Below are 14,324 nucleotides of genomic sequence, written 5' to 3'. Positions count from 1 at the left end.
CCATTATTTGCTAATAACTCGATAAATAATAATTGTAGCGAGTTTGGTGTTATGATATATATTGTTAGAAACCGTCTATATTACAGTGATATCACGTCGAAAATCGTCTAGGACCGATAGGGAAAAAGTTTCCTCTTGGCGGTGGGACTTAGAAAAATTTTCGTCGAACGTCCGACGGAGTAGCACATCCGTCCATTATTTGCTAATAACTCGATAAATAATAATTGTAGCGAGTTTGGTGTTATGATATATATTGTTAGAAACCGTCTATATTACAGTGATATCACGTCGAAAATCGTCTAGGACCGATACGGAAAAAGTTTCCTCTTAGCGGTGGGACTTAGAAAAATTTCCAGAGTTTTGTCGACGGAGTAGCACATCCGTCCATTATTTGCTAATAACTCGATAAATAATAATTGTAGCGAGTTTGGTGTTATGATATATATTGTTAGAAACCGTCTATATTACAGTGATATCACGTCGAAAATCGTCTAGGACCGATACGGAAAAAGTTTCCTCTTAGCGGTGGGACTTAGAAAAATTTTCGTCGAACGTCCGACGGAGTAGCACATCCGTCCATTATTTGCTAATAACTCGATAAATAATAATTGTAGCGAGTTTGGTGTTATGATATATATTGTTAGAAACCGTCTATATTACAGTGATATCACGTCGAAAATCGTCTAGGACCGATAGGGAAAAAGTTTCCTCTTGGCGGTGGGACTTAGAAAAATTTCCAGAGTTTTGTCGACGGAGTAGCACATCCGTCCATTATTTGCTAATAACTCGATAAATAATAATTGTAGCGAGTTTGGTGTTATGATATATATTGTTAGAAACCGTCTATATTACAGTGATATCACGTCGAAAATCGTCTAGGACCGATACGGAAAAAGTTTCCTCTTAGCGGTGGGACTTAGAAAAATTTCCAGAGTTTTGTCGACGGAGTAGCACATCCGTCCATTATTTGCTAATAACTCGATAAATAATAATTGTAGCGAGTTTGGTGTTATGATATATATTGTTAGAAACCGTCTATATTACAGTGATATCACGTCGAAAATCGTCTAGGACCGATACGGAAAAAGTTTCCTCTTAGCGGTGGGACTTAGAAAAATTTTCGTCGAACGTCCGACGGAGTAGCACATCCGTCCATTATTTGCTAATAACTCGATAAATAATAATTGTAGCGAGTTTGGTGTTATGATATATATTGTTAGAAACCGTCTATATTACAGTGATATCACGTCGAAAATCGTCTAGGACCGATAGGGAAAAAGTTTCCTCTTGGCGGTGGGACTTAGAAAAATTTCCAGAGTTTTGTCGACGGAGTAGCACATCCGTCCATTATTTGCTAATAACTCGATAAATAATAATTGTAGCGAGTTTGGTGTTATGATATATATTGTTAGAAACCGTCTATATTACAGTGATATCACGTCGAAAATCGTCTAGGACCGATACGGAAAAAGTTTCCTCTTAGCGGTGGGACTTAGAAAAATTTCCAGAGTTTTGTCGACGGAGTAGCACATCCGTCCATTATTTGCTAATAACTCGATAAATAATAATTGTAGCGAGTTTGGTGTTATGATATATATTGTTAGAAACCGTCTATATTACAGTGATATCACGTCGAAAATCGTCTAGGACCGATAGGGAAAAAGTTTCCTCTTGGCGGTGGGACTTAGAAAAATTTCCAGAGTTTTGTCGACGGAGTAGCACATCCGTCCATTATTTGCTAATAACTCGATAAATAATAATTGTAGCGAGTTTGGTGTTATGATATATATTGTTAGAAACCGTCTATATTACGGTGATATCACGTCGAAAATCGTCTAGGACCGATACGGAAAAAGTTTCCTCTTAGCGGTGGGACTTAGAAAAATTTCCAGAGTTTTGTCGACGGAGTAGCACATCCGTCCATTATTTGCTAATAACTCGATAAATAATAATTGTAGCGAGTTTGGTGTTATGATATATATTGTTAGAAACCGTCTATATTACAGTGATATCACGTCGAAAATCGTCTAGGACCGATACGGAAAAAGTTTCCTCTTGGCGGTGGGACTTAGAAAAATTTCCAGAGTTTTGTCGACGGAGTAGCACATCCGTCCATTATTTGCTAATAACTCGATAAATAATAATTGTAGCGAGTTTGGTGTTATGATATATATTGTTAGAAACCGTCTATATTACGGTGATATCACGTCGAAAATCGTCTAGGACCGATACGGAAAAAGTTTCCTCTTGGCGGTGGGACTTAGAAAAATTTTCGTCGAACGTCCGACGGAGTAGTACATCCGTCCATTATTTGCTAATAACTCGATAAATAATAATTGTAGCGAGTTTGGTGTTATGATATATATTGTTAGAAACCGTCTATATTACAGTGATATCACGTCGAAAATCGTCTAGGACCGATAGGGAAAAAGTTTCCTCTTGGCGGTGGGACTTAGAAAAATTTTCGTCGAACGTCCGACGAAGTAGCACATCCGTCCATTATTTGCTAATAACTCGATAAATAATAATTGTAGCGAGTTTGGTGTTATGATATATATTGTTAGAAACCGTCTATATTACAGTGATATCACGTCGAAAATCGTCTAGGACCGATAGGGAAAAAGTTTCCTCTTGGCGGTGGGACTTAGAAAAATTTTCGTCGAACGTCCGACGAAGTAGCACATCCGTCCATTATTTGCTAATAACTCGATAAATAATAATTGTAGCGAGTTTGGTGTTATGATATATATTGTTAGAAACCGTCTATATTACAGTGATATCACGTCGAAAATCGTCTAGGACCGATACGGAAAAAGTTTCCTCTTAGCGGTGGGACTTAGAAAAATTTCCAGAGTTTTGTCGACGGAGTAGCACATCCGTCCATTATTTGCTAATAACTCGATAAATAATAATTGTAGCGAGTTTGGTGTTATGACATATATTGTTAGAAACCGTCTATATTACAGTGATATCACGTCGAAAATCGTCTAGGACCGATACGGAAAAAGTTTCCTCTTAGCGGTGGGACTTAGAAAAATTTCCAGAGTTTTGTCGACGGAGTAGCACATCCGTCCATTATTTGCTAATAACTCGATAAATAATAATTGTAGCGAGTTTGGTGTTATGACATATATTGTTAGAAACCGTCTATATTACAGTGATATCACGTCGAAAATCGTCTAGGACCGATAGGGAAAAAGTTTCCTCTTGGCGGTGGGACTTAGAAAAATTTTCGTCGAACGTCCGACGGAGTAGCACATCCGTCCATTATTTGCTAATAACTCGATAAATAATAATTGTAGCGAGTTTGGTGTTATGACATATATTGTTAGAAACCGTCTATATTACAGTGATATCACGTCGAAAATCGTCTAGGACCGATACGGAAAAAGTTTCCTCTTAGCGGTGGGACTTAGAAAAATTTCCAGAGTTTTGTCGACGGAGTAGCACATCCGTCCATTATTTGCTAATAACTCGATAAATAATAATTGTAGCGAGTTTGGTGTTATGACATATATTGTTAGAAACCGTCTATATTACAGTGATATCACATCGAAAATCGTCTAGGACCGATACGGAAAAAGTTTCCTCTTAGCGGTGGGACTTAGAAAAATTTCCAGAGTTTTGTCGACGGAGTAGCACATCCGTCCATTATTTGCTAATAACTCGATAAATAATAATTGTAGCGAGTTTGGTGTTATGATATATATTGTTAGAAACCGTCTATATTACAGTGATATCACGTCGAAAATCGTCTAGGACCGATAGGGAAAAAGTTTCCTCTTGGCGGTGGGACTTAGAAAAATTTTCGTCGAACGTCCGACGGAGTAGCACATCCGTCCATTATTTGCTAATAACTCGATAAATAATAATTGTAGCGAGTTTGGTGTTATGATATATATTGTTAGAAACCGTCTATATTACAGTGATATCACGTCGAAAATCGTCTAGGACCGATACGGAAAAAGTTTCCTCTTAGCGGTGGGACTTAGAAAAATTTCCAGAGTTTTGTCGACGGAGTAGCACATCCGTCCATTATTTGCTAATAACTCGATAAATAATAATTGTAGCGAGTTTGGTGTTATGATATATATTGTTAGAAACCGTCTATATTACAGTGATATCACGTCGAAAATCGTCTAGGACCGATAGGGAAAAAGTTTCCTCTTGGCGGTGGGACTTAGAAAAATTTTCGTCGAACGTCCGACGGAGTAGCACATCCGTCCATTATTTGCTAATAACTCGATAAATAATAATTGTAGCGAGTTTGGTGTTATGATATATATTGTTAGAAACCGTCTATATTACAGTGATATCACGTCGAAAATCGTCTAGGACCGATACGGAAAAAGTTTCCTCTTAGCGGTGGGACTTAGAAAAATTTCCAGAGTTTTGTCGACGGAGTAGCACATCCGTCCATTATTTGCTAATAACTCGATAAATAATAATTGTAGCGAGTTTGGTGTTATGATATATATTGTTAGAAACCGTCTATATTACAGTGATATCACGTCGAAAATCGTCTAGGACCGATAGGGAAAAAGTTTCCTCTTGGCGGTGGGACTTAGAAAAATTTCCAGAGTTTTGTCGACGGAGTAGCACATCCGTCCATTATTTGCTAATAACTCGATAAATAATAATTGTAGCGAGTTTGGTGTTATGATATATATTGTTAGAAACCGTCTATATTACAGTGATATCACGTCGAAAATCGTCTAGGACCGATAGGGAAAAAGTTTCCTCTTGGCGGTGGGACTTAGAAAAATTTTCGTCGAACGTCCGACGGAGTAGCACATCCGTCCATTATTTGCTAATAACTCGATAAATAATAATTGTAGCGAGTTTGGTGTTATGATATATATTGTTAGAAACCGTCTATATTACAGTGATATCACGTCGAAAATCGTCTAGGACCGATACGGAAAAAGTTTCCTCTTAGCGGTGGGACTTAGAAAAATTTCCAGAGTTTTGTCGACGGAGTAGCACATCCGTCCATTATTTGCTAATAACTCGATAAATAATAATTGTAGCGAGTTTGGTGTTATGATATATATTGTTAGAAACCGTCTATATTACAGTGATATCACGTCGAAAATCGTCTAGGACCGATACGGAAAAAGTTTCCTCTTAGCGGTGGGACTTAGAAAAATTTCCAGAGTTTTGTCGACGGAGTAGCACATCCGTCCATTATTTGCTAATAACTCGATAAATAATAATTGTAGCGAGTTTGGTGTTATGATATATATTGTTAGAAACCGTCTATATTACAGTGATATCACGTCGAAAATCGTCTAGGACCGATACGGAAAAAGTTTCCTCTTAGCGGTGGGACTTAGAAAAATTTCCAGAGTTTTGTCGACGGAGTAGCACATCCGTCCATTATTTGCTAATAACTCGATAAATAATAATTGTAGCGAGTTTGGTGTTATGATATATATTGTTAGAAACCGTCTATATTACAGTGATATCACGTCGAAAATCGTCTAGGACCGATAGGGAAAAAGTTTCCTCTTGGCGGTGGGACTTAGAAAAATTTTCGTCGAACGTCCGACGGAGTAGCACATCCGTCCATTATTTGCTAATAACTCGATAAATAATAATTGTAGCGAGTTTGGTGTTATGATATATATTGTTAGAAACCGTCTATATTACAGTGATATCACGTCGAAAATCGTCTAGGACCGATACGGAAAAAGTTTCCTCTTAGCGGTGGGACTTAGAAAAATTTCCAGAGTTTTGTCGACGGAGTAGCACATCCGTCCATTATTTGCTAATAACTCGATAAATAATAATTGTAGCGAGTTTGGTGTTATGATATATATTGTTAGAAACCGTCTATATTACAGTGATATCACGTCGAAAATCGTCTAGGACCGATAGGGAAAAAGTTTCCTCTTGGCGGTGGGACTTAGAAAAATTTTCGTCGAACGTCCGACGGAGTAGCACATCCGTCCATTATTTGCTAATAACTCGATAAATAATAATTGTAGCGAGTTTGGTGTTATGATATATATTGTTAGAAACCGTCTATATTACAGTGATATCACGTCGAAAATCGTCTAGGACCGATACGGAAAAAGTTTCCTCTTAGCGGTGGGACTTAGAAAAATTTCCAGAGTTTTGTCGACGGAGTAGCACATCCGTCCATTATTTGCTAATAACTCGATAAATAATAATTGTAGCGAGTTTGGTGTTATGACATATATTGTTAGAAACCGTCTATATTACAGTGATATCACGTCGAAAATCGTCTAGGACCGATACGGAAAAAGTTTCCTCTTAGCGGTGGGACTTAGAAAAATTTCCAGAGTTTTGTCGACGGAGTAGCACATCCGTCCATTATTTGCTAATAACTCGATAAATAATAATTGTAGCGAGTTTGGTGTTATGACATATATTGTTAGAAACCGTCTATATTACAGTGATATCACGTCGAAAATCGTCTAGGACCGATAGGGAAAAAGTTTCCTCTTGGCGGTGGGACTTAGAAAAATTTTCGTCGAACGTCCGACGGAGTAGCACATCCGTCCATTATTTGCTAATAACTCGATAAATAATAATTGTAGCGAGTTTGGTGTTATGACATATATTGTTAGAAACCGTCTATATTACAGTGATATCACGTCGAAAATCGTCTAGGACCGATACGGAAAAAGTTTCCTCTTAGCGGTGGGACTTAGAAAAATTTCCAGAGTTTTGTCGACGGAGTAGCACATCCGTCCATTATTTGCTAATAACTCGATAAATAATAATTGTAGCGAGTTTGGTGTTATGACATATATTGTTAGAAACCGTCTATATTACAGTGATATCACGTCGAAAATCGTCTAGGACCGATACGGAAAAAGTTTCCTCTTAGCGGTGGGACTTAGAAAAATTTCCAGAGTTTTGTCGACGGAGTAGCACATCCGTCCATTATTTGCTAATAACTCGATAAATAATAATTGTAGCGAGTTTGGTGTTATGATATATATTGTTAGAAACCGTCTATATTACAGTGATATCACGTCGAAAATCGTCTAGGACCGATAGGGAAAAAGTTTCCTCTTGGCGGTGGGACTTAGAAAAATTTTCGTCGAACGTCCGACGGAGTAGCACATCCGTCCATTATTTGCTAATAACTCGATAAATAATAATTGTAGCGAGTTTGGTGTTATGATATATATTGTTAGAAACCGTCTATATTACAGTGATATCACGTCGAAAATCGTCTAGGACCGATACGGAAAAAGTTTCCTCTTAGCGGTGGGACTTAGAAAAATTTCCAGAGTTTTGTCGACGGAGTAGCACATCCGTCCATTATTTGCTAATAACTCGATAAATAATAATTGTAGCGAGTTTGGTGTTATGATATATATTGTTAGAAACCGTCTATATTACAGTGATATCACGTCGAAAATCGTCTAGGACCGATAGGGAAAAAGTTTCCTCTTGGCGGTGGGACTTAGAAAAATTTTCGTCGAACGTCCGACGGAGTAGCACATCCGTCCATTATTTGCTAATAACTCGATAAATAATAATTGTAGCGAGTTTGGTGTTATGATATATATTGTTAGAAACCGTCTATATTACAGTGATATCACGTCGAAAATCGTCTAGGACCGATACGGAAAAAGTTTCCTCTTCGCGGTGGGACTTAGAAAAATTTCCAGAGTTTTGTCGACGGAGTAGCACATCCGTCCATTATTTGCTAATAACTCGATAAATAATAATTGTAGCGAGTTTGGTGTTATGATATATATTGTTAGAAACCGTCTATATTACAGTGATATCACGTCGAAAATCGTCTAGGACCGATAGGGAAAAAGTTTCCTCTTGGCGGTGGGACTTAGAAAAATTTTCGTCGAACGTCCGACGGAGTAGCACATCCGTCCATTATTTGCTAATAACTCGATAAATAATAATTGTAGCGAGTTTGGTGTTATGATATATATTGTTAGAAACCGTCTATATTACAGTGATATCACGTCGAAAATCGTCTAGGACCGATACGGAAAAAGTTTCCTCTTAGCGGTGGGACTTAGAAAAATTTCCAGAGTTTTGTCGACGGAGTAGCACATCCGTCCATTATTTGCTAATAACTCGATAAATAATAATTGTAGCGAGTTTGGTGTTATGATATATATTGTTAGAAACCGTCTATATTACAGTGATATCACGTCGAAAATCGTCTAGGACCGATACGGAAAAAGTTTCCTCTTAGCGGTGGGACTTAGAAAAATTTCCAGAGTTTTGTCGACGGAGTAGCACATCCGTCCATTATTTGCTAATAACTCGATAAATAATAATTGTAGCGAGTTTGGTGTTATGATATATATTGTTAGAAACCGTCTATATTACAGTGATATCACGTCGAAAATCGTCTAGGACCGATAGGGAAAAAGTTTCCTCTTGGCGGTGGGACTTAGAAAAATTTTCGTCGAACGTCCGACGGAGTAGCACATCCGTCCATTATTTGCTAATAACTCGATAAATAATAATTGTAGCGAGTTTGGTGTTATGATATATATTGTTAGAAACCGTCTATATTACAGTGATATCACGTCGAAAATCGTCTAGGACCGATACGGAAAAAGTTTCCTCTTAGCGGTGGGACTTAGAAAAATTTCCAGAGTTTTGTCGACGGAGTAGCACATCCGTCCATTATTTGCTAATAACTCGATAAATAATAATTGTAGCGAGTTTGGTGTTATGACATATATTGTTAGAAACCGTCTATATTACAGTGATATCACGTCGAAAATCGTCTAGGACCGATACGGAAAAAGTTTCCTCTTAGCGGTGGGACTTAGAAAAATTTCCAGAGTTTTGTCGACGGAGTAGCACATCCGTCCATTATTTGCTAATAACTCGATAAATAATAATTGTAGCGAGTTTGGTGTTATGATATATATTGTTAGAAACCGTCTATATTACAGTGATATCACGTCGAAAATCGTCTAGGACCGATAGGGAAAAAGTTTCCTCTTGGCGGTGGGACTTAGAAAAATTTTCGTCGAACGTCCGACGGAGTAGCACATCCGTCCATTATTTGCTAATAACTCGATAAATAATAATTGTAGCGAGTTTGGTGTTATGATATATATTGTTAGAAACCGTCTATATTACAGTGATATCACGTCGAAAATCGTCTAGGACCGATACGGAAAAAGTTTCCTCTTAGCGGTGGGACTTAGAAAAATTTCCAGAGTTTTGTCGACGGAGTAGCACATCCGTCCATTATTTGCTAATAACTCGATAAATAATAATTGTAGCGAGTTTGGTGTTATGATATATATTGTTAGAAACCGTCTATATTACAGTGATATCACGTCGAAAATCGTCTAGGACCGATAGGGAAAAAGTTTCCTCTTGGCGGTGGGACTTAGAAAAATTTTCGTCGAACGTCCGACGGAGTAGCACATCCGTCCATTATTTGCTAATAACTCGATAAATAATAATTGTAGCGAGTTTGGTGTTATGATATATATTGTTAGAAACCGTCTATATTACAGTGATATCACGTCGAAAATCGTCTAGGACCGATACGGAAAAAGTTTCCTCTTGGCGGTGGGACTTAGAAAAATTTCCAGAGTTTTGTCGACGGAGTAGCACATCCGTCCATTATTTGCTAATAACTCGATAAATAATAATTGTAGCGAGTTTGGTGTTATGATATATATTGTTAGAAACCGTCTATATTACAGTGATATCACGTCGAAAATCGTCTAGGACCGATAGGGAAAAAGTTTCCTCTTGGCGGTGGGACTTAGAAAAATTTCCAGAGTTTTGTCGACGGAGTAGCACATCCGTCCATTATTTGCTAATAACTCGATAAATAATAATTGTAGCGAGTTTGGTGTTATGATATATATTGTTAGAAACCGTCTATATTACAGTGATATCACGTCGAAAATCGTCTAGGACCGATAGGGAAAAAGTTTCCTCTTGGCGGTGGGACTTAGAAAAATTTTCGTCGAACGTCCGACGGAGTAGCACATCCGTCCATTATTTGCTAATAACTCGATAAATAATAATTGTAGCGAGTTTGGTGTTATGATATATATTGTTAGAAACCGTCTATATTACAGTGATATCACGTCGAAAATCGTCTAGGACCGATACGGAAAAAGTTTCCTCTTGGCGGTGGGACTTAGAAAAATTTTCGTCGAACGTCCGACGGAGTAGCACATCCGTCCATTATTTGCTAATAACTCGATAAATAATAATTGTAGCGAGTTTGGTGTTATGATATATATTGTTAGAAACCGTCTATATTACAGTGATATCACGTCGAAAATCGTCTAGGACCGATACGGAAAAAGTTTCCTCTTGGCGGTGGGACTTAGAAAAATTTTCGTCGAACGTCCGACGGAGTAGCACATCCGTCCATTATTTGCTAATAACTCGATAAATAATAATTGTAGCGAGTTTGGTGTTATGATATATATTGTTAGAAACCGTCTATATTACAGTGATATCACGTCGAAAATCGTCTAGGACCGATACGGAAAAAGTTTCCTCTTAGCGGTGGGACTTAGAAAAATTTCCAGAGTTTTGTCGACGGAGTAGCACATCCGTCCATTATTTGCTAATAACTCGATAAATAATAATTGTAGCGAGTTTGGTGTTATGATATATATTGTTAGAAACCGTCTATATTACAGTGATATCACGTCGAAAATCGTCTAGGACCGATAGGGAAAAAGTTTCCTCTTGGCGGTGGGACTTAGAAAAATTTTCGTCGAACGTCCGACGGAGTAGCACATCCGTCCATTATTTGCTAATAACTCGATAAATAATAATTGTAGCGAGTTTGGTGTTATGATATATATTGTTAGAAACCGTCTATATTACAGTGATATCACGTCGAAAATCGTCTAGGACCGATACGGAAAAAGTTTCCTCTTAGCGGTGGGACTTAGAAAAATTTCCAGAGTTTTGTCGACGGAGTAGCACATCCGTCCATTATTTGCTAATAACTCGATGAATAATAATTGTAGCGAGTTTGGTGTTATGATATATATTGTTAGAAACCGTCTATATTACAGTGATATCACGTCGAAAATCGTCTAGGACCGATAGGGAAAAAGTTTCCTCTTGGCGGTGGGACTTAGAAAAATTTTCGTCGAACGTCTTACGGAGTAGCACATCCGTCCATTATTTGCTAATAACTCGATAAATAATAATTGTAGCGAGTTTGGTGTTATGATATATATTGTTAGAAACCGTCTATATTACAGTGATATCACGTCGAAAATCGTCTAGGACCGATACGGAAAAAGTTTCCTCTTAGCGGTGGGACTTAGAAAAATTTCCAGAGTTTTGTCGACGGAGTAGCACATCCGTCCATTATTTGCTAATAACTCGATAAATAATAATTGTAGCGAGTTTGGTGTTATGATATATATTGTTAGAAACCGTCTATATTACAGTGATATCACGTCGAAAATCGTCTAGGACCGATACGGAAAAAGTTTCCTCTTAGCGGTGGGACTTAGAAAAATTTCCAGAGTTTTGTCGACGGAGTAGCACATCCGTCCATTATTTGCTAATAACTCGATAAATAATAATTGTAGCGAGTTTGGTGTTATGATATATATTGTTAGAAACCGTCTATATTACAGTGATATCACGTCGAAAATCGTCTAGGACCGATAGGGAAAAAGTTTCCTCTTGGCGGTGGGACTTAGAAAAATTTTCGTCGAACGTCCGACGGAGTAGCACATCCGTCCATTATTTGCTAATAACTCGATAAATAATAATTGTAGCGAGTTTGGTGTTATGATATATATTGTTAGAAACCGTCTATATTACAGTGATATCACGTCGAAAATCGTCTAGGACCGATACGGAAAAAGTTTCCTCTTAGCGGTGGGACTTAGAAAAATTTCCAGAGTTTTGTCGACGGAGTAGCACATCCGTCCATTATTTGCTAATAACTCGATAAATAATAATTGTAGCGAGTTTGGTGTTATGATATATATTGTTAGAAACCGTCTATATTACAGTGATATCACGTCGAAAATCGTCTAGGACCGATAGGGAAAAAGTTTCCTCTTGGCGGTGGGACTTAGAAAAATTTTCGTCGAACGTCCGACGGAGTAGCACATCCGTCCATTATTTGCTAATAACTCGATAAATAATAATTGTAGCGAGTTTGGTGTTATGATATATATTGTTAGAAACCGTCTATATTACAGTGATATCACGTCGAAAATCGTCTAGGACCGATACGGAAAAAGTTTCCTCTTAGCGGTGGGACTTAGAAAAATTTCCAGAGTTTTGTCGACGGAGTAGCACATCCGTCCATTATTTGCTAATAACTCGATAAATAATAATTGTAGCGAGTTTGGTGTTATGATATATATTGTTAGAAACCGTCTATATTACAGTGATATCACGTCGAAAATCGTCTAGGACCGATAGGGAAAAAGTTTCCTCTTGGCGGTGGGACTTAGAAAAATTTTCGTCGAACGTCCGACGGAGTAGCACATCCGTCCATTATTTGCTAATAACTCGATAAATAATAATTGTAGCGAGTTTGGTGTTATGATATATATTGTTAGAAACCGTCTATATTACAGTGATATCACGTCGAAAATCGTCTAGGACCGATAGGGAAAAAGTTTCCTCTTAGCGGTGGGACTTAGAAAAATTTCCAGAGTTTTGTCGACGGAGTAGCACATCCGTCCATTATTTGCTAATAACTCGATAAATAATAATTGTAGCGAGTTTGGTGTTATGATATATATTGTTAGAAACCGTCTATATTACAGTGATATCACGTCGAAAATCGTCTAGGACCGATAGGGAAAAAGTTTCCTCTTGGCGGTGGGACTTAGAAAAATTTTCGTCGAACGTCCGACGGAGTAGCACATCCGTCCATTATTTGCTAATAACTCGATAAATAATAATTGTAGCGAGTTTGGTGTTATGATATATATTGTTAGAAACCGTCTATATTACAGTGATATCACGTCGAAAATCGTCTAGGACCGATACGGAAAAAGTTTCCTCTTAGCGGTGGGACTTAGAAAAATTTCCAGAGTTTTGTCGACGGAGTAGCACATCCGTCCATTATTTGCTAATAACTCGATAAATAATAATTGTAGCGAGTTTGGTGTTATGATATATATTGTTAGAAACCGTCTATATTACAGTGATATCACGTCGAAAATCGTCTAGGACCGATAGGGAAAAAGTTTCCTCTTGGCGGTGGGACTTAGAAAAATTTTCGTCGAACGTCCGACGGAGTAGCACATCCGTCCATTATTTGCTAATAACTCGATAAATAATAATTGTAGCGAGTTTGGTGTTATGATATATATTGTTAGAAACCGTCTATATTACAGTGATATCACGTCGAAAATCGTCTAGGACCGATACGGAAAAAGTTTCCTCTTAGCGGTGGGACTTAGAAAAATTTCCAGAGTTTTGTCGACGGAGTAGCACATCCGTCCATTATTTGCTAATAACTCGATGAATAATAATTGTAGCGAGTTTGGTGTTATGATATATATTGTTAGAAACCGTCTATATTACAGTGATATCACGTCGAAAATCGTCTAGGACCGATAGGGAAAAAGTTTCCTCTTGGCGGTGGGACTTAGAAAAATTTTCGTCGAACGTCCGACGGAGTAGCACATCCGTCCATTATTTGCTAGTAACTCGATAAATAATAATTGTAGCGAGTTTGGTGTTATGATATATATTGTTAGAAACCGTCTATATTACAGTGATATCACGTCGAAAATCGTCTAGGACCGATACGGAAAAAGTTTCCTCTTAGCGGTGGGACTTAGAAAAATTTCCAGAGTTTTGTCGACGGAGTAGCACATCCGTCCATTATTTGCTAATAACTCGATAAATAATAATTGTAGCGAGTTTGGTGTTATGATATACATTGTTAGAAACCGTCTATATTACAGTGATATCACGTCGAAAATCGTCTAGGACCGATAGGGAAAAAGTTTCCTCTTGGCGGTGGGACTTAGAAAAATTTTCGTCGAACGTCCGACGGAGTAGCACATCCGTCCATTATTTGCTAATAACTCGATAAATAATAATTGTAGCGAGTTTGGTGTTATGATATATATTGTTAGAAACCGTCTATATTACAGTGATATCACGTCGAAAATCGTCTAGGACCGATACGGAAAAAGTTTCCTCTTAGCGGTGGGACTTAGAAAAATTTCCAGAGTTTTGTCGACGGAGTAGCACATCCGTCCATTATTTGCTAATAACTCGATGAATAATAATTGTAGCGAGTTTGGTGTTATGATATATATTGTTAGAAACCGTCTATATTACAGTGATATCACGTCGAAAATCGTCTAGGACCG

The sequence above is a fragment of the Halictus rubicundus genome, unplaced genomic scaffold (assembly GCF_050948215.1).
Source record: "Halictus rubicundus isolate RS-2024b unplaced genomic scaffold, iyHalRubi1_principal scaffold0504, whole genome shotgun sequence".
NCBI lineage: Eukaryota > Metazoa > Arthropoda > Insecta > Hymenoptera > Halictidae > Halictus > Halictus rubicundus.
The sequence above is the reverse complement of the archived record's forward strand: the minus strand, read 5'-3'. Positions refer to the sequence as shown.